Source organism: Rattus norvegicus, chromosome 5, assembly GCF_021556685.1.
Source record: "Rattus norvegicus strain SHRSP/BbbUtx chromosome 5, alternate assembly SHRSP_T2T, whole genome shotgun sequence".
Lineage (NCBI taxonomy): Eukaryota > Metazoa > Chordata > Mammalia > Rodentia > Muridae > Rattus > Rattus norvegicus.
Window position 1 is genome coordinate 137,218,464 of NC_141538.1, and position 24,973 is coordinate 137,243,436.

The 24,973-nt window shown below is 44.1% G+C and overlaps 1 long non-coding RNA gene across 1 annotated transcript; it reads right to left on the reverse strand.

Annotated features, from left to right (window-relative positions):
* Nucleotides 1-5,080: 5,080 nt before the first annotated feature.
* LOC134486976 (uncharacterized) lies at nucleotides 5,081-14,740 on the reverse strand. Its single transcript, XR_015621084.1, has 4 exons — nucleotides 14,605-14,740; nucleotides 12,411-12,798; nucleotides 9,179-9,292; nucleotides 5,081-5,305 (listed from the first exon to the last, which is right to left on the reverse strand). It is a non-coding gene; the product is annotated as an uncharacterized LOC134486976 (long non-coding RNA).
* Between the last annotated feature and the right edge of the window lie 10,233 nt (nucleotides 14,741-24,973).

The following is a 24,973-nucleotide window of genomic DNA, read 5'->3' on the forward strand; positions in this document are numbered from 1 at the left end:
AAAAAGACAGCAAAGCACAAAAGGAAATAGGAGCATGGGAAGAGAAGCCATAGGCCCACAGAAGATGTAGCCAATGATAGACCAATGATAGAATTATGTTCCTTCTTGACAGTTAAACAGTTTAAGATGTAAATAAACTATGTTCGCAAATATAAAATCAGAAATCAGCTGTACGGTTTTTATTTTTTATTAGGTTTTTAGTTTATGTTTATGGGTGTTTGCCAGTTTGTCTGTACATGCCAGAGTACAGACAGAGTGTGTTGGATAATCTGGAATTGCAGTTACAAAGGCATGAACCACCTTAAGGGGGCTGGGAATCCAATCTGGGTTCCTGTGACAAACAGACAGCACTTTTAACCACATGAGCCACCACCCCATGATTCCCAAAGATTATATGAAGGGCTCTCGATAGAAACGAAAACAGTTCTAAACAGTCATGCATCTAATGAACTACAAAATATATGAAAAATATTGGAGGAAATTCTGGCAGAATTGAAGGGAAAACAGAAAAGTCTGTTACAGGAGTGGGAGACTACTATGTACCCACTCAATTCTGGCTAGAACAAACCAGATAGATGTGGAAAGAGAGGGTTTGAACCACACAAGAACCCAGTAGAACAGAAGGGTTCCATTGGATGCTGGTGCTGGCCTGGGAATAGCAGAGGCAGGGGGATCTCTTGAGTTCAACACCAGCCACTTCTACAGAGCGAACTCCAGGCCAGCCAGGGGCTACAGAAAGAAATCCTGTGTAGAAAAACCAGCCAACCAACCAACCTAAGAAACAACGAAAAGCAAAAACGAATCAATTAACAAACAACCGAGAACCTGCGTTATTATTGAGGGGAAATGGCCGGATTCTCAGTGTTTCTGACGAGAAACTGTTTTGATTACCCCAACAATTCACGAGATGAAATCTTCTTTAAGCGCACTAAAAATTCGGGTCATAGGTTCACCTAAACCCTCAACCCATGAGAAGTAAGTTACAGGGTTCAAATCTACAACCAATAGGTTATTTTTGCTTGGGTTTGGTTTTTGTTTTTCGAGCCGAGTTTTTCTGTGTATCCCTGGCTGCTCTGGACTCGTCTTGCAGATCAGGCTGGACTTGAACTTACAGAGATCCCCCTGCCTCTCTGCCTCTGGAGAGCTCTAATTAAAGGCCTGCACCACCGTGCTTGACTCATAGGCAGTTCTTTAGGACCTTCGTTCTCAACTTTCCCGTCACAGGATGACTGCTTTAAAACCCACAAGGAGGGATGGAACGGGCAATACGCTGAGCTGTATGCAGTGCAATCCGGGAAGAGACACCATGGCTGTTAGCCTTCGTCAGGCTGCAACACTTTAATACGGTTCTTCGGTGGTGACCAGCAGCCATAAGATTATTTCGGCTCATGAGTATAATTTCTCCTACTGATATGAATTGTAATGCAGCTAATATGTAGGATATCAAATATGCGATCCTTGTGAAAGGGCGGTTCAGCCCTGCAAAAGCGTTAGCATAAACCTGTTGAAAACCACTGCCCCAAGGCTTCTTGCTAGCAAATTCAAAAATCCCAAGGCCCCGACCGGTTGATAGGTAGACACGGACTTCACTAGGCTCCTCCCACAAAGGGGGTGGTCCACGCAAGACCCCATAAAAGTCAAAGCCTTCTGAAGGGGTTTCTCCCATCCACCTAGATCACTTGAGCTCGTGGTTACCATCGGAGACCACTCTCTGGATCGGCTTCGGTAAGTCTCCATTCTCATTGGCAAAGTGATCAACCTGGGCTGGAACTTCTAAAGAAGGGGAGGTCAGAATTGCCAGTAGTGAGGCAGAGAGAAGTCTCTGCAGAGGTCAGGGGCAGGTATGCTGAGAGCCAGGGGGGTGTTATGCACGAGAAAAACGCAGCCTGTGTTGGAGCCTGTGCTGTGGAATTGTAATCAAAACAATTGTAATCATCACAACTGTCTTTGCAAGATGCAGTGCCAGCTCAGCCCTTCAGCAGGCCTCAAATGTGCCCACAATGCCAGGACTCATGATCCAGAAAGAGACCAGGCTGCGAGTGTGGTGACCACAACTCAAGTCCCAGCACTTGAGACAGAAGCAGGAAGATTATGATTTTCATGCTGGCCTGGTCTGCACACGGAGTTTTGAAATAATAATTTTTAAAATAATAAAATGAAGCCAGGCACAGTGGCCAATGTCGTTAATTTCTGAAGTACGGAGAGGAGTCAGAGGCAGATGGATCAAGGCCAGCCTGATCCACCGCGTAAATTTCATGTCAAACGGGGCTCTGTAGACACACAGTCTCAAAAATAAATACAAATTCAAATAGTCATTTTGGGGATAGAATTCTCCTCTATAGCAATTCGCTATGTAAACCAGGATAGCCTCAGACACAGAGACACATCTTCCACTGTCTCCCACGGACTGAGATTAAAGCTGTGGGCCACCAGGTCTGGGCTAGGAAAGTACTTGTGTTAATGGTCCCTCAGGTACAGGAGGTCAGAACCATGTGCATCCTGAGGGCCTGAAGGTTACAGACCAGAGCCTGTGCTGTTGTGTGCACCAGAATTCCTTCCCTGCTTCCATTTTCTCAGATACTCATCCAAATCTGGCAGGTCCACTTTGTACAAATTAGAGTTGTCACCCTAGGGTGGGTCCAGCCTGACTGTCTGGGAATGTGAGTTGGAGTCATGAGAGAGGAAGTTTAAGATGCTCTTCTGGGTCTCTATTTTAAAATATTTATTTTTTGTTTTTAATATATATTCATTTTAAAATATATTATGTATAATAGAATACAGAGTATATATAATATTGTATATGAATATTAAGTATTATATTTGTTATATATTGTATAATTAAAATATCATGTTTCCTAGTTGATGAAAATGAGTGTATGTGTCTCTGAGGGACAAAAGAGAGAGTTGGGTCCGCTTGAACTGGAGTCTTTCATTAGCCACAGAAGATGGCTCTTGAGGTCTATTGGTTTGGAATAGTTATGCTCTGGTGTTTGGTTGGTTAAGCTGTGTGTGTGTTTGTTTCATTTTTGTGTTTGTTGTTTTTCTCGAGGCAGGCATCGAGATGACTCCCAGGCCATCTGGAATTTAGTCTTTAGGCCAGGGTGGCTCAAATCCACAGACCACCAGCATCTGCCTCGTGTGGGTGGGGTTAGAAGTCGGAGCCACCACCACTAGGTTTAAGTTAATCCCATCATGCAACCTGCCCCCACCCACAGGACCTGCTGCCCCACCCACAGGGCTTCTCACAAAACTTTATCTTATTCACACAATTTCGGTTGGCAGTGGTGACGAAACCTTTAATCCCAGCACGAGGGAGGCAGAGGCAAACAAAGCCGATCCCTGAATTGGAGTGTGGAGTGGTCAACAGAGGGACTTCCAGGATAGCCAGGGCTACAGAGACACCCTGGCCTCAAAAACAAAACAGACAAATATTAATAATGAATTAATTGAAAATAGTAAACAAAAACTGAAAAGATTCTTTGTGAAATAAAGAGCCAGGGGTTGGTGGTCCATTCTTTCACTCACTGAGTACGCAGGAGGCAGAGGCACACAGATCTATGAGTTCGAGGCCGTCCTGAACTACAGAGGGAGTTTCAGGACAGCCTGGGCTACACAGAGAGACCCTGTCTCAAAAAAACTGATAATATGGGATGGAACCTTTGTTGTACGTTGGGTTTTGTTTGTTTGTTTGGTTGATTGGTTGGTGATAGGATTTCTCTATTTCATTAATTTTCTCTGTTTTGTCCACGGCATGCCCCTCCACTCTCAGCCTGCTGTGGATTTTTGAGTCAAGATCTCCCTGTGGGGCTAGAGAGATGTCTCAGTGGTTAAGAGCACTGACTTCTCTTCCAGAGATCATGAGTTCAATTCCCAGCAATCATATAGTGGCTCACACAACCATCTGTAATGGGATCTGATGCCCTCTTCTGATATGAAGACAGCTACAGTGCACTTAAATAATAATAATAATAATGAATCTTTTTTTGAAAAGATCTCCGTATCAAACTCTGCTAGGCCTATCCTAGGTAATAACTCTTCAGTCTTCCCCTTCCCCACAACCCCTCAAGCAACCCCGAGTCCCCTGTCTGACTGTCTCTTCCACTCCTGTCTATCAGTGATCATGTCTGTAGCATGGCTGAGTGAGTCTTCCACAGTAAATCCTGAATTTTAATCACCCATTTGTATCTGATGATGATCAGACTCCTAGACACTACATGGTGTGGGTACCATAATATGTATAAATATGTACATAAATATGTAGAAACATCAAATATCTTTTCAATTTTCTTGAGGTACAGGCCCAGAAATGGATTGCTGGGGTTGTACAGCAAAACCAGCCCCTGTGTGTCAACCCCATTCTCTACAGCAGTTGTGAGGTTCACCTTTTCTTTTGGATTTTCAAGATGCTTTCTCTATAGCCTGGCTTTCCTGGAAGTCCAGGCTGACCTAGAATTCAGATCTCCTGCCTCTGCCTCCAGAGTGCTGGGATCAAAGGCAAGCATCACCATCACCATGTCCCGGCCTTCATTTTTCAGTGCCAGCAGTAGGCAAGAATTCCTATTCTTCATAGCTCAACATCTCTAGTTATTAGTGTGTGGGGCTTCTCTTTAAATATTGTCCATGCCAATAATTGTCTGCTCTGTCTCCTTTCATTTCCTAAGCTGACATTGGGCATCGTCCCTGGCTTGGTACTCATTCGTGTATCTTCAGTGATATGTTTTGGGGTCCTTGGTCTCTCTGCGGTTGTGCTGTTTGAGGTGGAATCTCGGGCTTCTGCTCACAAGCTGTGTTTCTTTCCCTCGCCTCCCACTCTTTTGATGTGGTGGGGTTGAATACAGGGCTTTGGGAGTGATGTAGGAAATGTTGGTCTACGACTATCTACAATCTCCCACCTTTATATCTACTTATGATGGTTGTTATTGTTTTGTTTTTTTTCAGGGGGTTCTCTGTGTAGCCCTGGCTGTCCTAGAACACACTTTGCAGACCAGGCTAGCCTCAAACTCACCCACATCTACAGCCCGAGTGTTGGGACCCTGTGGCATGTGGAGACACCGCCCAGCTATTTATCTTTTAGGCACAATCTTTTGAATTTTCTTACTATTTACTTGGTTGGTTGATTAGTTGGTTGGTTGGTTGGTTGATTGGTTGGTTGGTTGGTTGGTTGGAGACCGGGTTTCTCTGTGGTCCTCTGTGTTCTGGATCTCACTGTGCTGACCAGACTGGACTCATGTTCAGGGTTCCCCATCTCTTGTATCTGAGCTCTGAAGTTAACCGTAGGTGCCAGCCCTGCCTGTCTCTTTATCTTCTGGGAAATGAAAGTTTTATTTTTACATCTGGTCTGAGGACATTATAAACATGACCAAAAATGTCACGCAGAAGCCACTTTGTACCCTGAACATACACGCTAATGACAAGAACACTTTTAAAAAATCGTTGCTACTTTTTGAGTGAGTATATAAGGAAAACCTTGGAATGATGCTTGAAGGATCTAGAAATTTGTAAGTGGTTGAACTCTTTACAGACTTTACCTGGGAAAGTTCTTTTTGAAGATACTAAAAACTTAGTGTCAAAATGTCGAATTGCTCTCTCGTTTTCCATCGTTTAGGTTACCTGACGCTTTTCCTGGACTTTTTAGAGAATCTAAAATGTTAATGACCAAGCTGACAAGTCGATGACCTAGTCTTTGTGGTGTAGCATTTGCAAATCTTTTTAAAACAATGCTGTTTCCAACCACCGTAAATCACACAGGTGCAGTAGAGACATATGTATTTCCCCAGCTTTTTAGGACTAACATGGACACTTGTCCTGTTTGTGACCTGTGGTGCTTACTCAGGATCATCCTGTCAGTCACATCAATGCAGGTATACAGGTGACAGGCTATGCAGGTATCCATCACCTGGGGTTCCCTGACTCAGCATCCTTACATGTTGGCCCTTCTCAATCTGTCAGAAGGGCCTGAGGATTGAGGGGGGCATCGGGGATTTCACTGACAAAGCCCCAAGTCTGAGTTTACTCTCCTGAGCCAGGCTGAAACAGCAGATAATATTTTAAGTTTTAGTTTTAGGACAACATTGGGGATTTCAGTTGTGCTTTCTTACCCCAGTAAACTAGGAACACTTTATTTCAAATATGAAAAGTATCACTCGTGTCTTCCACAAAATCCTGCATAGTTTTTGCTTATTTGTTTGTTTCTCTGTTGTTTTTGAAATCAGGTTTTGCAAAGTATAGGGACTGAGCAAACCTCAATGTCAAGATGCAGCTTCCTCAGCTCTCTGAGTGCTGGAGACTCAGGACTGGAGCAGAGCTGGTTGAAGCCATTGCGTCATCATTTCAGTTGAGGCAGGAGGCCCAGGACCATTCCTTGAGTCCTTTTCTGAGACAGAGTCAGGCTGGCCTTCCCATGACCACCTGCTTTCTCTGAATTCTAGGATTTCAGGGCCCTAAATGTGTGGTTCTGGATTCTCCTTCTGAGTTACTCTCTGTGGATCTCAGGATGGGTAAACAAAGTCCCTCCACGTCCCTTATAAACCGGGGAAATACTAGTGGGTTTGGTAGCTGTTCGGGAAGACTTGAGCTCCAGGGGAAGGAAGGAATTTAGTGAGAGTGAAATGGATTTGTAATGGAATTTGAGTTCCATTACAGCTTAGGTGGGTGCTTCCTGTGCAATGCTGTGTGGTAATGAATTCTATTATAATTCTCTGCCTTAAAGATCAGCAACCTTGGTGAACCTATTTGTGAGTGGAAAGGGAGGGTCTAGGCTGGCAAGATGGCTCAGTGGGTAAAGGTACTCTCACCCAAACCTGAAACCCACAAAGTCAAAGTAGAGGACCCGTTCTTATAAGTTGTCCTGTGCCCTACACAGGTGCACTGTGGCACAGGCCAGCACAGGTGCCTGCACACATGAAACATATCACGTGGTGTGACAGTCCTACAGTGACAGACATGGAAGGTTGAGGCAGAAGGATTGTAGGATCAGAGTGTGCTTGGGCAATTTTTAAAAAGGTTGTTTGGAGAGGCTGGAGAGATGTGTCATCAGTTAAGTGCATTGTCTGCTCTGCAGGGGACCCAGGTTGAATTCCCACCATCACAAACTGTTCACAAGTGTCTGTGTAACTCCAGCTGCAGAGGATCTGATGCAGGGCCCTAGTCCTGCTTCCTGACTCTTCTGGTAATTTCAGCATGGACTTCACCACACTCCTCAGTTCATGGGACTCTGCTTGCTGAAAGTGATGATGTTCAGTGAATTTGTATCATTTTCCAGCCAGCCTCTCTGCCCTTTACTGTTCTTCCAGGGAAGGAAGGCGTCAGCAGTGGAGCCAAAGTGTACACCGTGAAGGCAGTCGGCCTTGACCTTCTCCCACTGTCACGCTGGCTCAGTTACCCCCTTGCACGCTTGTTTTCCAAGTCTGATGCGTGTGTAGACTCCAGTGCAAGAGCACACACCTGCTGCTGCGTCTCTGCATACCTCCCGGCCCTGATGGCCCCGAACTGATGCCCTTCTTACCCCAGGGCAGCTCTGCCTCTGTCCAGATGTTCTCTGCAGCTGTAACTGTGGGGCACTGGAAACCAAGAATCTGCTCTGGCCACTTTCCCACCCAGCCAGAGCAGCAATGCACATCCCGCCTTCCTCACAGGAAGAGTCACTGGTTACTAAGGAATGTCATATACGTATGCACCAGAGACACAGGCAGTGGGACCCTGGTTATTTCTTTTTAAACACTTTCTTCCTCTCTCTCTCTCTCTCTCTCTCTCTCTCTCTCTCTTCTTCCTTCCTTCCTTCTCTCTTCCCTTCTTGTTTAGATTTAGTATTTGGACTCTCTGTAGACCAGGGTGGCCTGCATCGTTCTCTGTTCACCAGAATTTCCTGGAACTCAAGGGTCTCTGGCCTCTGCCTCCCTAGTGCAGGGATAAAGATGTGCACTGCCCTGGTGTATGTCATGCCCTAACCCACCTGCTTTCCCAGTTGCCACCTCTGCCCAGCTATTTATTTGTTTTAAACACAATCAGTTATTGATATGATCTGACTTTATCCTTTGGTTTTTCAAGAAGGGTTTAGTGGTTACGTTGCCTGACTTGGTACTCACTCTGCAAACTCGACCTGGCCGGGAACACAATCTACTTTGGGTGTGACCCTCCCGTTCAATGGCCGAGCCAACTCCACACCCCCATCTCCTTTAAAGGATATGTTTGGTTTCTACTTCCTTAGTGTATTTTCCCCACCATTATGTCCGTGCACCACACGCATGCATTCCCAGTTGATCCTGGACTAGGGCATTGCATCAGATCGTCTGGAGCTGGAGTTACACAGACAGTTGTGAACAGCCACGTGGGTTCGGGGAATTGAATTGGGTCCCCTGAAGAGCAGACAATGCTCTTACCTAATGACTCATGTCTCCAGTTTCTACAAATGACTTTCCCCCTAAATGTCCAAGCACACTTTGATTTTACAATCCTTCTGCCTCAACCTTCCACGTAGCTGGACTTAGAAGACTGTCACACGAGGTGGTATGTTTTCTGTGTGCAGGCACGAGTGCTGGCGTGTGCCACAGTGCATCCGTGTAGGGCACAGGAGACCTTACAAGAACAGGTTCTCTCCTTTCACTCTGCGGGTTTCAGGTCTGGGTGACAGCGCCTTTACCCACTGAGCAATCTTGCCAGCCTCTTCCTCCCTTTCTGATTACAAATAGGTTCATCAAGTTTGTTGATCTTTAAAAAATTTGATCAATTTTTATTTCAGCTGACTTTTCTGTATTAGCTCTGCTCTAATGTTCTTCTTTGTCATGTTTGAGTTTATTTTAAGCTTAGAACACGAAATTGTAAATAATGTTAGCTCATTGTTTTGTATTTCCAGTCTTTCCATGCATTTGTATCTGTACAGTAGAGTGTGCTCCCTATGGAGCTGTTTTCTCCTTAAAACAGGGACAGCCATGACTCCTGTGTCCTGGTGTCATTGGTGCAAATGTTATGTAATTCTATGAAACCTGACTCTCTCTTCTAACTGGTTGTCTATGGCAATGTCTGCAGAGGCCCTTTTGAGTAAGAAAAGATGGTGGATGGTTTAGCTTGGCATTGGTGGGAAGGCAGGATGAGGACCAGGTCTTAAGGTTCTGTTGAGTGACCTTCTGATTTTACTTCCTAGGTTCTTACAACTGAAAATCCAGTTCTACAAACAGCTTACCTCCATCCTCCAAACATCTGGGGCTCTTGAGTTTCTCCAAGTCTTCCTGCCACAGAAGGACCAGAACAGAGCTCCAGCTTAGCTTCAGGTCTTCATCCCAGTCTCTCAGAACCCCTGTACAGGACGGCCAGCGCAAGTCAGCCCAGAGTCATGACTTCCTGCAGTTCCACTGTGATGACCTCTGAATCTTCTTCTGTCCCTCACACAGTCACAACAATGCACCCTGCAACAGCCCTTGGTAAACCCCCTGCACAGCCACATAAGGCTGTTCCTATGAGCCAAGAAATGGTGCCTGTTGACATCATGCTCTCCACAGCAAGCACCCAGCTGACCCATGGCCAGGACAGCTCCAAGTCCTTACTCACTGCATACCAGAAGACAGCAGCCACTGGAACCAAGGTGACAAGCCCTATTGAAGACAACCAGATAAATACCATTTATGATAATCTGCTAGCAACTCTTACAGAGGGCCCTGTGGTGAGCTTCAGTGGTTACCAATCCTCATTTGAAGACTGTTCAGTCATTTCTGAGGGTAACCAAGCCTCTGATTGGGGTCAGGTGGTGACTTCCAATGCCAATCAGACTTACCATGGGCACCAGACGATGACCTTCACTAGTGAGCAGAAAGTCAATAGAAATCAGGTGACAACTGCTATTGGTGACCAGACAGTCTATAGAAATCAGGTGAAAACGTACAATGACCAGAATGTATACAGAGATAAGGTGAAAATCCTCAGTGCTAATCAGGCCTACTATAATAATCAAATGACGGTTCCCAATGGAAACCAGACTCTCTATGGGGGTCAGCCATTGCCGTTTGATACTAACCAGACTCTCTATAGGGGTCAACCAATGCCCCAGGATCCTAACCATACTGTCTCTGGGGGTCAGACAATGCCTTTTGACAATATTCAGAGTCTCTATAGGGGTCAAACAATGGCCCACAAACCTAAACAATCTCACTCTGGGTATTAGATAATGTCTTTTGATACTAACCAGACTCTCTGTGAAGGTCAAGCAATGGCCCATGATTATAACCAGATTCGTTATGGGGGTCAAACAATTCCCCATGATTCTAACCAAACTCTCTATGGGGGTCACAAGATGCCTTCTGATACTAACCAGAATCTCTATGGGGGTCAGACAGTCCCTTTTGATACTAACCAGACACTCTTTGGGGGTCAGCCATTGCCGTTTGATACTAACCAGACTCTCTATAGGGGTCAACCCATGCTCCGTGATCTGAACCATACTGTCTCTGGGGTTCAGACAATGCCTTTTGACAATAACCAGAGTCTCTATAGAGGTCAAACAATGGCCCACAAATCTAAACAAACTCACTCTGGGGATCAGACAGTGTCTTTTGATTCTAACCAGGTTCTCCATAGAAATCAGAAAAACACTGCCAGCGATGAGACCACCTTCTATAGAAAGCAGGCAGTACCCTCTGATGGTAACCCAATTCTCTATGGAGATCAAACAACAAGTCACTTCGGCGATCAAACACTCTTTAAGGGTCAGCCAATGAATCCCAGCAGTCATTATGACGGGGCTCAGATAACTGGTTTCCAGACTCTCTCTGGAAATCAGAAAATGACCCCCAGTGATGATCATCAGAACTTCTACAGATATTATATGACAGCCACGGAGGGTAACCCAACCTTCGATGGGGATCAGACAACTACCACCAATGGTGACCAGACCTGTAATACAGGATGGATGATGTCCCTTGTTAGTAGTCAGATGCCCCATGGAGACACAGTGTTAGATTTTTCAATCTCCCACATGGTCCAGGGTCAAACATCCGCATGCTCTTCAGACTTCCCTGTGGTGCCAGGAAATCTCCCACACAGGAAGAATGGCCTCAGGACCCCAACCCAAAACACAGGGAAGGCCTACATCTGCCATTACTGTGGACATTCTTTTTCAAAGTCTTCCCACCTCACAGGCCATATTCGCAAACACACTGGTGAGTGAGGATCTGTCTGGATATGGGGTTTGGGGGATAAGTGGCCACAGATCTGCCTGCATACGGTTGGCTATTTAAACTATTGCCTTGTCCTGGAGCTCTGTCCCAGAGGATAACGTGGGGAAGGATGGCAAGTTTGAAATTGGGTATGGAGTTTTCTTGATCCTCCAGGCGGTAGGGTAGTGTGTGCTGTGCTACAGTCTTCTGTGATGTCTTTGCACTGCATGATGGGATAAGTGGGGTATTAGTTTGTTGCCTTGTGGAGGTTCCTGGTCTCCCCTTCACATAGGTGAGTTCTCACCATGTTGTCCACACTGTTCTTGAACACTCAGGTACAAGAAATGCTGCCACCTGAGCCATCAAGGTACTAGGACTATTGACTTATGTCCATTTCAGACTCTAGACTCTCCCTCTGTGGTATTTTCTCCTTGTACCCTCTTCCTTCTCACTCACTCCTCCATTGCCTTCCTTATTTATCCCTTCCTTATCCTCTTATTGTGGCTCCTTCTTTCTCCCTGTCTCTCCATGTTCTCCTCAGCTGTCCCACTCCTCTTCCTGTCCAGCTACTCCTTTGCATACCTCAGTGTCCTCTCCATCCACCTTGTTGAACCTTGTGCTCCATCACTGTCAGGATGCTGTCCCTTCTTCCCCTGAGTGTAACAAGCATCTCTTTCTCTCTTATCCAGGGGAGAAGCCCTACAAATGCTCCAGATGCACATGGACGTTCTCTCGCTCAGATGAGCTCGCACGCCACATGAGAAAGCACACTGGGGATCGGCCCCACCAATGTCAGATCTGCTACACAACCTATCCACGATCAGATAACCTAAACGAGCATGTAAAGAAACACCACCCCTGGGTTTTAGAGATGGCTCAGTGGTTAGTAGAACAGAGTAGTCGTCCAGACTTCCTGAGTTCAATTTCCCAAAACTTGTTTATCTAGGTCACAACGGTCTGTAACGGAATCTGATGCCCTCTTCTGGTGTATCTGAAGACAGCTACAGTGTACTTATATAAATAAAATCAATGAATCTTTTTATAAAAAATAAATAAAGAAAGAAAGAAAACTGCCTTTTAAAAAAAGAGAGGTTACTCATGCTTCCAGCCAGAACCCTTCAGTCTGTAAGGACGTGTGCACAGTTGTAAAACAGCTCCCACTAACTGGGAAGATTACACAGAGTCTCTGGACATCCTTACATTCACATGTCTGCGACATCCTGTTACACCCACTGTGCTGGGTTTAAGATTCATATAAATTCTTACTGTGGATACACTGTGACCTTCTGTGAAGACCAGGTGTGTTAGCCTTTCTCAGCATCTAGGAGACAGAGGATCTCTGAGTTTGAGGCCAGGAGGTCAGTCCTATATTTCCACCCTATTCATCAAGGGGTAGGACTTGGGGGCTGTGTACACTGAGCCACACTTCCAGCCCATCTTTGAACTTTTTCTTTTCCTTTCTCTGTAAATTTTTTTTTGTTGCGAGGAGAAGCGGGTAGCAGGTTTTCTTTGTGTAGCCCTGGGAGCCCTGAGAGCTTCACATTCATTTGCCCCTGAAGTATTTCCTGAAGAAAAGGTCTGGGTCATGCTGGGCTCTGTGGTCCCTGCTGATACTGAAGGCCATGGAGACATCCGTGGTCCATGTTGCAGCTGACTGTAAAAGGTAAGGATTGAATAAAACAATCACAGAGCAGACACGGAAGGAACCTGCTCCACCTCCCAGCCCAGACGTGGCATACCTGTAGCTTGGTTTTCATGGGGTCCCCAACTAGTGGAGTGAGGCTTCTCCTTAAAAAGTGTGACAGGAATGTTGGGTTGGGGAAAGTCTCACTTTCTTTTCATGGCTTGGTCTCTCACATTTTGGTTGTGCTCCAATTAGTATAGGAGCAGCACAAATGCTTTTTCTTTCTTTAATATCTGGGTTCATTCCACAGTCTGGTGCCTATTACTCATTTATTTGGGATACTTTGAATGTATTTTCCACTCAGAACCCTAAAGAGAGAGGCAGACTACAGACACCTAGCACTACAGTTGCCCTGAGCAGCAATCGAGGATCCTGACCAACTCACTCTCAATACAGAGGCACCAGAATTAGAGCCATGAGACTCTTCAAGTCTTGGCTGTCCTGGAACTCGGTCTGTAGACCAGGTTGTCCCTAAACTCAGAAACCTGCCTTTTACTGCTTCCCAATACACAACCACAGTGGCATTACTATTCTCCTCAAAGCATGGAATTATACACTAGGTTGTGAGTATTTTTGAACAAATATATAATCCCATTGCCCAGGATCATGCAATCAGGCGTAGAAATGGCCACTCAGAACAACAGCCTTTGATTCTCTCCACAGAGTTAGGAGAGGGCAAAAGAGTAGAATCTCAAGGCTTCTTACCCACAGAAGCCAAATGAGGCATAGAGGAGAACTGATCCCATTACCCTTGGAAGAAAGCAGATAGAGAGTCACAGACAGGAATGGAGACAGTCTGAGGCAGATAGGCGATGTGGGAAAGAGATCTTGAGCATGCAAGGTGAGGAGACAGGTAGGAAGAAACAGAGTGGCAATAACATGTGTGAAAGGGCCTTATACTCACAGACAACGTCCTAAAATATAGTTGAGACTCTTCTCCTAGACAACCAGAACACTGACTGTTTAATGCCTGTGTGACCCAGTAATATGCCCCACACCTGGCCCACCCAAGAATCTAGTTTCAAAAACTGTCCTCAATTCTGCTCCCCTCTTGCCTGATGACAACACTCAGATGTTCATCTATAACTGTCACGAGATAAAAGATAAAATCCAGGATGTGGAAGCTATGATTTGACTTCATGCTTGGTACTTCAGCAGGGAGGACAGTATTGGTCAATCTGACCGGTTCTCAGATGAGGGAAGGAAAGCCCACCACCCATTCAGGGACATTTGTCATGCATTTACTTCCACCCAGGTCCTCAGTATGATCTATAGAAAAAGAGGGCTTCTCAACTACATTGGGAAAGGACGTTTAAAAGAAAAAAGTAAAGAGAAAACTCTTATCCCTCGAAGGGACTATTTATCTGCCCCTACAAATTGCTGTCCTTCATTCCTGGGCCAGTGACCTGGCTGACCAACAGTTGACCCTAAGACCATGGATGGCCATTGATAACTGATGAGGCACCCCTACCTGGTTCTGCATGAGACTCCATTTTGAAGAACACACAGCTCAGACCTACAGGTTGAGGGAGGTCACTAGGGACACAAATCTCTCCCATAACCAACTGGAAGGACCTTGTTAACTGACCTTTACCAGGATACTCCCCTGGGGTTCATCAAACCTTCTGAGTTGCTAAAACTAAGGTGTCTATAACAAGTCTGGATGTCTAATGTGGGATGTTTCAGCTGGACACCAGGATTGTGCTCAAGCTAATCCTAAACAGAGAGCCCTTACCCAGGAAGGAGTCCGAATGAGAGAACAACTCACTGACAAACCTGGGGAAACAGACCTCCTCCAGACCAGCCTGGCCGGGAAGGCTACGTGGACTCTAGTTTTTATAGATGTTTTCTCCAGGTGGGTGGAAGCATTCTGCACCGACACTGAAGTTGCTCACATAGTAGCTTCACAGCTCCTCCTGATTCGAAGCTTCCCCATAGCAATCAGGTCTCACAATGGCCTAAGTGTCATAGCAACAAGCTCTCAAATAATAGTTACACATTAACACAGAGATTGCAAACTTCGTTACACATACAGGGCTCTGGGCAGCTAGAAAAAATATACTAAACTTAAAAAGAAACCAAAGCTGACACAAGAGGCCAGCAAAGAGTGGATTGACCGCCTTCCTTTGCTTTCCTTGGGGTGTGCTGAAACCCACGTTGGGAGGGATTTGCCCACCCTGAGGTTAGGTTAGGTAGACCTTGCTCATTGCTTCCCAGGATTGGAGACCAGCAGGTGGCAGAACGCTAACCATTCCTCCCTCCAGTCTTGCTAGTCCCCATCAAGGCTGTTCATCAGACTATCCTAGAGACCCAGCGGACCTACAATTCTGCCATATTTCACCTTACTGGAGCCCGATGATATCTGTGTCAGAAATTCGGAGGCGCACTGGGACCTGCATAGAAAGGACCCCACAGTGGTTCCCTACTCTGATGGTTGTTAAGGTCACTGCCTTTACACCCAGACCTGAAAGTGGAATCCACAGAATCTGCTGCCCAATGTCCTATCTCCCAGATCGGCCCGTTGTGATTTTACATTTAACAGTCCCTCAGCTCCTTTCATATCTTAATTCTCAAACTCCTCCTGAACACTGCTTTATCTTTTGGGTTTCATTATAGGGCTATGGTCACATGTCGGAATTAAACTCCTCTTGCTTTGACATCGATCACTGCCTCCGTGTGTCTCATTCATGAGGTCCTGGAAGAGGTTCACTCAGGCCTCACAGAACTACATTGTAAACATTGAGTGAAAAGGTCATACTGAAGCCATTTTGTACACTGAATATATGCTAACGAAAAGTAAATTTAAAAAACATTTCTGCTTTTTTAGTGAGGGTATAAGGAAAACATTGAAAGGAAACCTGAATGATGTAGAAAATATTAAGACGTTGAACTCTTTACAGACTTTCACTGCCATTGTGAGACGTTCTTTTTGAAGACACTTAAAGCTTAGTAACAAAATGTCGAATTGCTTCCTTGTTTCCATCCTTTAGGTTACCTTAGGCTTTTCCTGGACCCTTTATAGAATCTAAAGTGTTCATGACCAAGCTCACCATCTTTAACCTGGTCTTTTGGTGTAGCATTTGCAAATCTTTTAAAAACAATGCTGTTTCCAACCACCTTAAATCACATAGGGACAGTAGATACAAATGTATTTCCCCAGCTTTTTAGGACAAACACAGACACATGTCCTGTTTCTAACTGCAGGGCTCACTCATGACAATCCTGTCAGTCACATTATTGCAGGTATACAGGTGACAGGCTATGCAGGTATCTGTCCCTGGGGTTCCCTGACTCAGTATCCTTACATGTGGGCCTCTCAATCTGTCAGAAGGGCCTGAGGATTGAGGGGTGCATCTGGGATTTCAGTGACAAAGACCCAAGCTTGAGTTTACCCTCCAGAGCCAGGCTGAAACAGCAGCTAAAATATTAAGTTTCTGTTGTAAGAATACAGTGTGTATTTCAGTTGTGTTTTCTTCCCCCCTGGTAAAATAGGAAAAGTGTCACTCATAACTTACATGATATCCTACATAGTGTTTCCTTGCTTCTTTTTGAGATGAGGTTTTGCTAAGTGTTTGGCCTAAGCAAGCCTCGAAGTCAAGATCCAGCTTCCTCGGCTAGTCTTCCCATGGTCACCTACTTTCTCCGAAGTGCTAGGATTACAGGGACTCACATGTGTGGTTCTGGATTCTCCTTCTTCCTCTTTGTATCAAAAGGATGGGTAAACAGTCAACCTGGAGAAATACTAGTGGTGTTGGAAGCTGTTCAGGAAGACTTGAGCTCCATGGGAATGAAGAGTACTAGGTATTTAGTGAGAGTTGGAATGGATTTGTATGCTGGTGCTGATGCTTGTGTCAATGTTTTCTATGGTATCTTCTGCCCCTGAGATTCTCTCTTCTATCTGTTATATTCTATTGGTGATGCTTTCGTCTGTCCCCTGATCTCTTTCATAGGTTTCCTATCTCCAGGGTTTCCTGTCTTTGTGATTTCTTTATTGTTTCTATTTCCATTTTTAACTCCTGGATGATTTTGTTCAATTCTTTCACCTATTTGCTTGTGTTTTCCTGCATTTTCTGAAAGCATTTTTGAGTTCTTCTTTAAGGCCTTCTACTTGTTTACCGGTTTTGTCCTGTATTTCTTTAAGGGAGTTATTTATGTCTTCTATCATCATCAAGACATGTGATCTTAACCCAAACCTTGCTTTTCCGGTGTGCCGGGATATCTAGTATTTTATTTGGTGAAAGAACTGGGCTCTGAAGATGCCAAGTAGTCTCGGTTTCGGGTGCTTAGGTTCCTGGCCGTGATTCTCGCCATAGGATGTCTCTGGTGTTACCTGGTCTTGCTCTCTCTGGCAGTTGTTTGACACTCTTGTGAGCCTGTATGTCAGCACAACTGTGGACTTGTTTTTCTCAGTCGGTTCTGGGTGTAGAGAGCTGTCGGATCAGGTGAACTCCAAGAACAGGCAGGAAGCAGAAGGGTGTTGTCCTAGAGTGCTCTTGGGTTCCTTTGTCCTGAGGGCTCCAGGTGAGTCCCTTGGAGCAGAATTGGTGTTCTTACCTCTGGTTTCAGGTGTGTCTGCACTATGGTGACTGACGGTCAGTTCTGGGGGCAGGCAGAATGCAGAAAGATCCTGCCACAGACTGAAGCTAGATTCCTGTATTCAGAAGCACTAGGGAGGGTCCTCTTGGACCAGGAATGTGAGCAGAAGTGGAGGTCTCCCCTGAACTAACAGGATTTTTTGCACTTCTGAGTCCAGGTCTCTACCCCAGGAGAATTGGGTATAGAGAGCGATGGGTCCTATGATTTCCAGGCGCAGGCAGAGACCAGTGTGTCCTGTTCCAGATTGCTCCTGGGTTTGTGTGTCTTGAACACACACAGCAGTTCACTTGGTACAGAATGGCCAAAAAGCACCTAAAGATGTGTTCAACATCCTTAGTCATCAGGGAAGTACAAATCAAAACAACCCTGAGGTTCCACCTCACAACAGTCAGAATGGCTAAGATAAAAAACTCAGGTGACAACAGATGCTGGTGAGGATGTGGACAAAGAGGAAAGGTCCTCCATTCTTGGTGGGATTGCAAACTGGTACAACCACTCTGGAAATCAGTCTGGAGGTTACTCAGAAAATTGAACATTGCGCTACCTGAGGACCCAGCTATACCTCTCTTGGGCATATACCCAAAAGATGCTCCAACTTATAACAAACTATGTTCATAGCACCCTTATTTATAATAGCCAGAAGATGTAAAAGAACCCAGATGCCCTTCAACAGAGGAAAGGATTCAAAAAAATGTGGTACATCTACACAATAGTGTACTATTCAGCTAGCAAAAACAACGACTTCATGAAATTCATCGGCAAATGGAATGAACTAGAAATATCATCCTGAGTGAGGTTACTCAATAACAGAAAGACACACATGGTATGCAATCATTGATAAATGGATGTTAGCCTAAAAGCTAGAATTATCCAAAATGTAATCCTCAGACCACAGGAAGCTCAAGAAGAAGGACGACCAAAATGCAGATGGTCCCACTGTTCTTAAAAGGGAGGAAAATAGCCATAGGATGGCCCACCGTTCCCTGCTCCCAAACCCTGTGTGAGAGAGAGTTCATTGCCTAGACGTGGGGGCACTCCTAAGACTGCAGGGCAGGAGAGACCGTTAGGATTGCCCACCTTTGCCCACATCCCTGGCCCAAGAGGAAACTATATGGGGCCTCTGGGAACAGGAAGATAGGAGCACTCAAGCTGCAGGAACCCTGTGATCTAGACTGTGCCTGGATCTGAAAGGACCCGGTCAGACAGCTCCCTGCACACAAATTCCGTGGGAGGGAGAGCTAGAACTTCTGAGGGACAGACACACCTGGGAAACCAGAAGAGACTACCCTCTGGCCATATTTCTTACTCTAGAGGAAAACACCTAGTGCCATCTGGGACCCTGTGCACAGTGACCCCAGAGAAGGAGGGGCAGGCCATTCTGGTTACTGCACTCACGGAGAGCTGGAACCCAGCCCTGAGGAGTGATTTCAGGCCCAAGACCAGAGGTGGGAGGAACTTTTCTTCTCGAAGTGACGTGCCTGTTGGACTCAGGAGAGAGGCCCACAGGAACAGCTGAAAACCAGTAGACAGGAACGAGAACAAGCGTGAAAGGAGAACACTCTGTTCCCATAAGTGGCTGGAAGAAAACGGGAAAACAGATCTACAGCACTCCTGACAGACAGGCATATAAGACGGTCTAGCCACTGTCAGAAATAGTAGAACATGGTAACACCAGAGACAACCTGATGGCAAGAGGCAAGCCCAGGAACCCAAGCAACAGAAACCAAGACTACATGTCATCATCAGAGCCCAATTCTCCCACCAAAGCAAACACTGAATATCCAAACACACCAGAAAAGCAAGATCTAGATTTAAAATCACATTTGACCATGATGATGGAGACTTCAAGAAAGACATAAAGAACTCCCTTAGAGAAATGCAGGAAAACACAAGTAAACAAGTAGAAGCCTATAGAGAGGAAACACAAAAACCCCTGAAAGAATTACAGGAAAACACAATCAAACCGATGAAGGAATTAAAAATGTAAATAGAAGCAATAAAGAAAGCACAAAGGGAGACAGCCCTGGATATAGAAAACCAAAGGAAGAGACAAGGTAGATACAAGCATCAACAACAGAATGCAAGAGATAGAAGAAAGAATCCCAGGAGCAGAAGATTCCATAGAAATCATTAACACAACTGTCAAAGACAATGTAAAACGGAAAAAGCTACTGGCCCAAAACATACAGAAAATCCAGGACACAAGGAGGAGATCAACCCTAAGGATAATTGGTATAGAAGAGAGTGAAGACTCCCAACTCAAAGGACCAGTAAATATCTTCAACAAAATCATAGAAGAAAACTTCCCTAACCTAAAGGAAGAGATGCCCATAAACATACAAGAAGTCTACAGAACTCCAAATAGATTGGACCAGAAAAGAAACTCCTCCCGTCGCATAATAGTCAAAGCACCAAATGCACAAAACAAAGAAAAATATTAAAAGCAGTAAGGGAAAAAAGTAAAGTAACAAATAAAGGCAAACCTATCAGAATTACACCAGACTTCGCACCAGAGATTATGAAAGCCAAAAGAACCTGGACAGATGTCATACAGACCCTAAGAGAATACAAATACCAGCCCAGGTAACTGTATCCAGCAAAACTCTCAACATAGATGGAGAAACCAAGATAATCCATGACAAAATCAAATTTACACAATATCTTTCTACAACTCCAGCCCTACAAAGGATAATAAATGGTAAAGCCCAACACAAGGAGGCAAGCCACACCATAGAAAAAGGAAGAAACTAATTGTCTTGGCAACAAAACCAAGAGAAGAAAAGCACACAAACATAATCTCACATCCAAATATGAATATAACAGAAAGCAATAATCATTATTCCTTAATATCTCTCAACATCAGTGGACTCAATTCCCCAATAAAAAGACACAGATTGGGGTTGGGGATTTAGCTCAGTGGTAGAGCACTTGCCTAGGAAGCGCAAGGCCCTGGGTTCAGTCCCCAGCTCCGAAAAAAAGAACCAAAAAAAAAAAAAAAAGACAGATTATCAAACTGGATAGGCAATGAGGACCCTGCATTATGCTGCCAATAGGGAAACACACCTCAGAGACAAAGACAGACACTACCTCAGAGTGAAAGGCTGGAAAACAACTTTCCAAGCAAATGGTCTGAAGAAGCAAGCTGGAGTAGCCATTCTAATATACAATAAAATCGATTTTCAACCAAATTCATCAAAAAAGATAAGGAAAGACACTTCATATTCATCAAAGGAAAAATCCACCAAGATGAACTCACAATCCTAAATATCTATGCCCCAAATACAAGGACACCTACATACGTAAAAGAAACCTCACTAAAGCTCAAAGCACACATTGCACCTCACACAATAATAATAGGAGATTTCAACACCCCACTCTCATCAATGGACAGATCATGGAATAAGAAATTAAACAGAGACATAGACAGACTTAGAGAAGTCATGAACCAAATGGACTTAACAGATATTTATAGAACATTCTATCCTAAAACAAAAGGATATACCTTCTTACCACCACCTCATGGTACTTTCTCCAAAATTGGCCATATAATTGGTAATAAAACAGGCCTCAATAGATACAGAAAGATAGAAATAATCCCATGCGTCCTATCACACCACCACAGGCTAAAGCTGGTCTTCAATAACAAGAAGGGAACGCCCACATGTGCATGGAAATTGAACAACGCTCTACTCAATGATAACCTGGTCAAGGAAGAAATAAAGAAAGAAATTAAAGACTTCTTAGAATTTAATGAAAATGAAGGTACAGCATACCCAAACTTATGGGACACAATGAAAGCTGTACTAAGAGGAAAACTCATAGCTCTGAGTGCCTGCAGAAAGAAACAGGAGAGAGCATACATCAGCAGCTTGACGGCACACCTAAAAGCTCTAGAACAAAAAGAAGCAAACACACCCAGGAGGAGTAGAAGGCAGGAAATAATCAAACTCAGAGCTGAAATCAACCAAGTACAAACAAAAAGGACTATACAAAGAATCAACAGAAACAAAAGCTGGTTCTTTGAGAAAATCAACACAATACATAAACCCTTAGCCAGACTAACCAGAGGATACGGAGAGTGTGTACAAATTAACAAAATCAGAAATGAAAAGGGAGACATAACAACAGAGTCAGAGGAAATTCAAAATATCATCAAGTCCTACTACAAAACCTATATTTAAGAAAACTTGAAAATCTGGAGAAATGGACAATTTCCTAGACAGATACCAGGTACCAAAGTTGAATCAGGAACAGATAAACCATTTAAACAACCCCATAACTCCTAAGGAAATAGAAGCAGTCGTCAAAAGTCTCCCAACCAGAAAGAGTCCAGGTCCAGCTGGGTTCAGTGCAGAATTCTATCAGACCTTCATAGAAGACCTCATACCAATACTATCCAAATATTCCACAAAATTGAAACAGATGGAGCCCTACCGAATTCCTCCTATGAAGCCACAATTACTCTTCTACCTAAACCACACAAAGACCCATCTAAGAAAGAGAACTTCAGACTAATTTCCCTTATGAATATCGTCACAAAAATACTCAATAAAATCCTTGCAAACCGAATCTGAGAGCACATCAAAACAAACATCCATCGTGATCAAGTAGGCTTCATCCCAGGGATGCAGGAATGGTTTAATATACGAAAATCCATCAACCTAATCCACTATATTAACAAACTCAAAGATAAGAAGACACGATCATTTCATTAGATGCTGAGAAAGCATTTGACAAAATTTAACACCCCTTCATGATAAAAGTCCTGGAAAGAATAGGAATTGAAAGCCCATACGTAAACATAGTAAAAGACATATACAGCAAACCAGTAGCTCACATTAAATTAAATGGAGAGAAACTTGAAGCAATCCCACTAAAATCAGGGACTAGACAAGGCTGCCCACTCTCTCCCTACTTATTCAATATAGTTCTCGAAGTCCTAGCCAGAGCAATCAGACAACAAAAGCAGATCAAAGGGATACAGATGGGAAAAGAAGAAGTCAAAATATCACTATTTGCAGATGATATGATAGTATATTTAAGTGATCCCAAAAGTTCCACCAGAGAACTACTAAACCTGATAAACAACTTCAGCAAAGTGGCTGGGTATAAAATTAACTCAGATAAATCAGCAGCCTTCCTCTATACAAAAGAGAAACAAGCGGAGAAAGGAATTAGGGAAATGACACCCTTCATAATAGTCCCAAATAATATAAAGTACCTCGGTGTGACTTTAACCAAGCAAGTGGAAGATCTGTATGATAAGAACTTCAAGCCTCCGAAGAAAGAAATTGAAGAAGATCTCAGAAGATGGAAAGATCTCCCATGCTTATGGATTGGCAGGGTTAATATATTAAGAATGGCCACTTTACCAAAAGCGATCAGCAGATTCAATGCAATCCCCATCAAAATTCCAATCCAATTCTTCAGAGAGTTAGACAGAACAATTTGCAAATTCATCTGGAATAACAAAAAACCCAGGATAGCTAAACCTATCCTCAACAATAAAAGGACTTCTGGGGGAATCACTATCCTAGAACTCAAGCAGTATTACAGAGCAATAGTGATAAAAACTGCATGGTATTGGCACAGAGACCGGCAGATAGACCAGTGGAATAGAATTGAACACCCAGAAATGAACCCACACACCTATGGCCACTTGATTTTTGACAAAGGCTCCAAAACCATCAAATGGAAAAAAGATAGCATTTTCAGCATATGGTGCTGGTTCAACTGGAGGTCAGCATGTAGAAGAATGCAGATCTATCCATGCTTATCACCCTGTACAAAGCTTAAGTCCAAGTGGATCAAGGACCTCCAGATACACTCAAACTAATAGAAGAAAAAGTGGGGAAGAAACTCAAACACATGGGCACTGGAGCAAATTCCCTAAACAAAACACCAATGGCTTATGCTCTAAGATCAAGAATCGACAAATGGGATCTCATAAAACTACAAAGCTGGGGTTGGGGATTTAGCTCAGTGGTAGAGCGCTTACCTAGGAAGCGCAAGGCCCTGGGTTCGGTCCCCAGCTCCGAAAGAAAGAACCAAAAAAAAAAAAAAAAAAAAAAAAAACTACAAAGCTTCTGTAAGGCAAAGGACACTCTTGTTAGGACAAAATGGCAACCAACAGATTGGGAAAAGATCTTTACCAATACTACAACTGATAGAGGGCTTATATCCAAAAAATACAAAGAACTCACAAAGGTAGACTGCAGGGAGACAGATGACCCTATTAAAAATGGGGTTCAGACGTAAACAAAGAATTCACAGCTGAGGAATGCCGAATGCCTGAGAAACACCTAAAGAAATGTTCAACATCTTTAGTCATAAGGGAAATGCAAATCAAAACAACCCTGAGATTTCACCTCACACCAGTGAGAATGGCTAAGATCAAAAAATCCGGCAACAGCAGATGTTGGCAAGGATGTGGAGAAAGAGGAACACTCCTCCATTGTTGTTGGTATTGCAGACGGGTACAACCATTCTGGAAATCAGTCTGGAGGTTCCTCAGAAAATTGGACATTGAACTACCTGAGGACCCAGCTATACCTCTCTTGGGCATATACCCAAAAGATGCCCCAATATATTACAAAGACACATGCTCCACTATGTTCATAGCAGCCTTATTTATAATAGCCAGAAGCTGGAAAGAACCCAGATGCCCTTTAACAGAGGAATGGATTCAGAAAATGATGTACATCTACACAATGGAATATTACTCAGCTATCAAAAACAATGACTTTATGAAATTCATAGGCAAATGGATGGAACTGGAAAATATCATCCTGAGTGAGGTAACCCAATCATAGAAAAACACACATTTTATGTACTCATTGATAAGTGGATATTAGGTCAAATGCTTGAATTGCCCTAGGTGCACAGAACACATGAAACTCAAGAAGGATGACCAAAATGTGGATGCTTCACTCCTTCTTTAAAAGGGGAACAAGAATACCCTTGTCAGGGAATAGGGAGGCAAAGTTTAGATCAAAGGCTCAGGAAACGCCTACTCAGAACCTGCCCCACATGTGGCCCATACATATACAGCCACCAAACTAGATAAGATGGATGAAACAAAGAAGTGCAGACCTACAGGAGCCGGATGTAGATCACTCCTGAGAGACACAGCCAGAATATGGCAAATACATAGGCGAATGCCTTCATTAAACCACTGAACTGAGAACGGGACCCCCATTGAAGGAATCAGAGAAAAGACTGAAAGAGCTTGAAGGGGCTCGAGACCCCATATGAACAACAATGCCAACCAACCAGAGCTTCCAGGGACTAAGCCACGACCCAAAGACTATACATGGACTGACCCTGGGCTCTAACTGCATATGTAGCAGAGAATAGCCTTGTTGGGGCACCAGTGGTCCTGCCAATGTTGGATCGCCAGTGCAGGGGAATATGGGGGGGGACAGTCAGGGGGATGGATGTGGGAATGCCGGTATGGGGGAAGGGAGGAATTGGGGCTTGTGGACAGAAAACAAGGAAAGGGAATAACATTTGAAATGTAAGTAAAGAAATATATCTAATAAAAAATTTA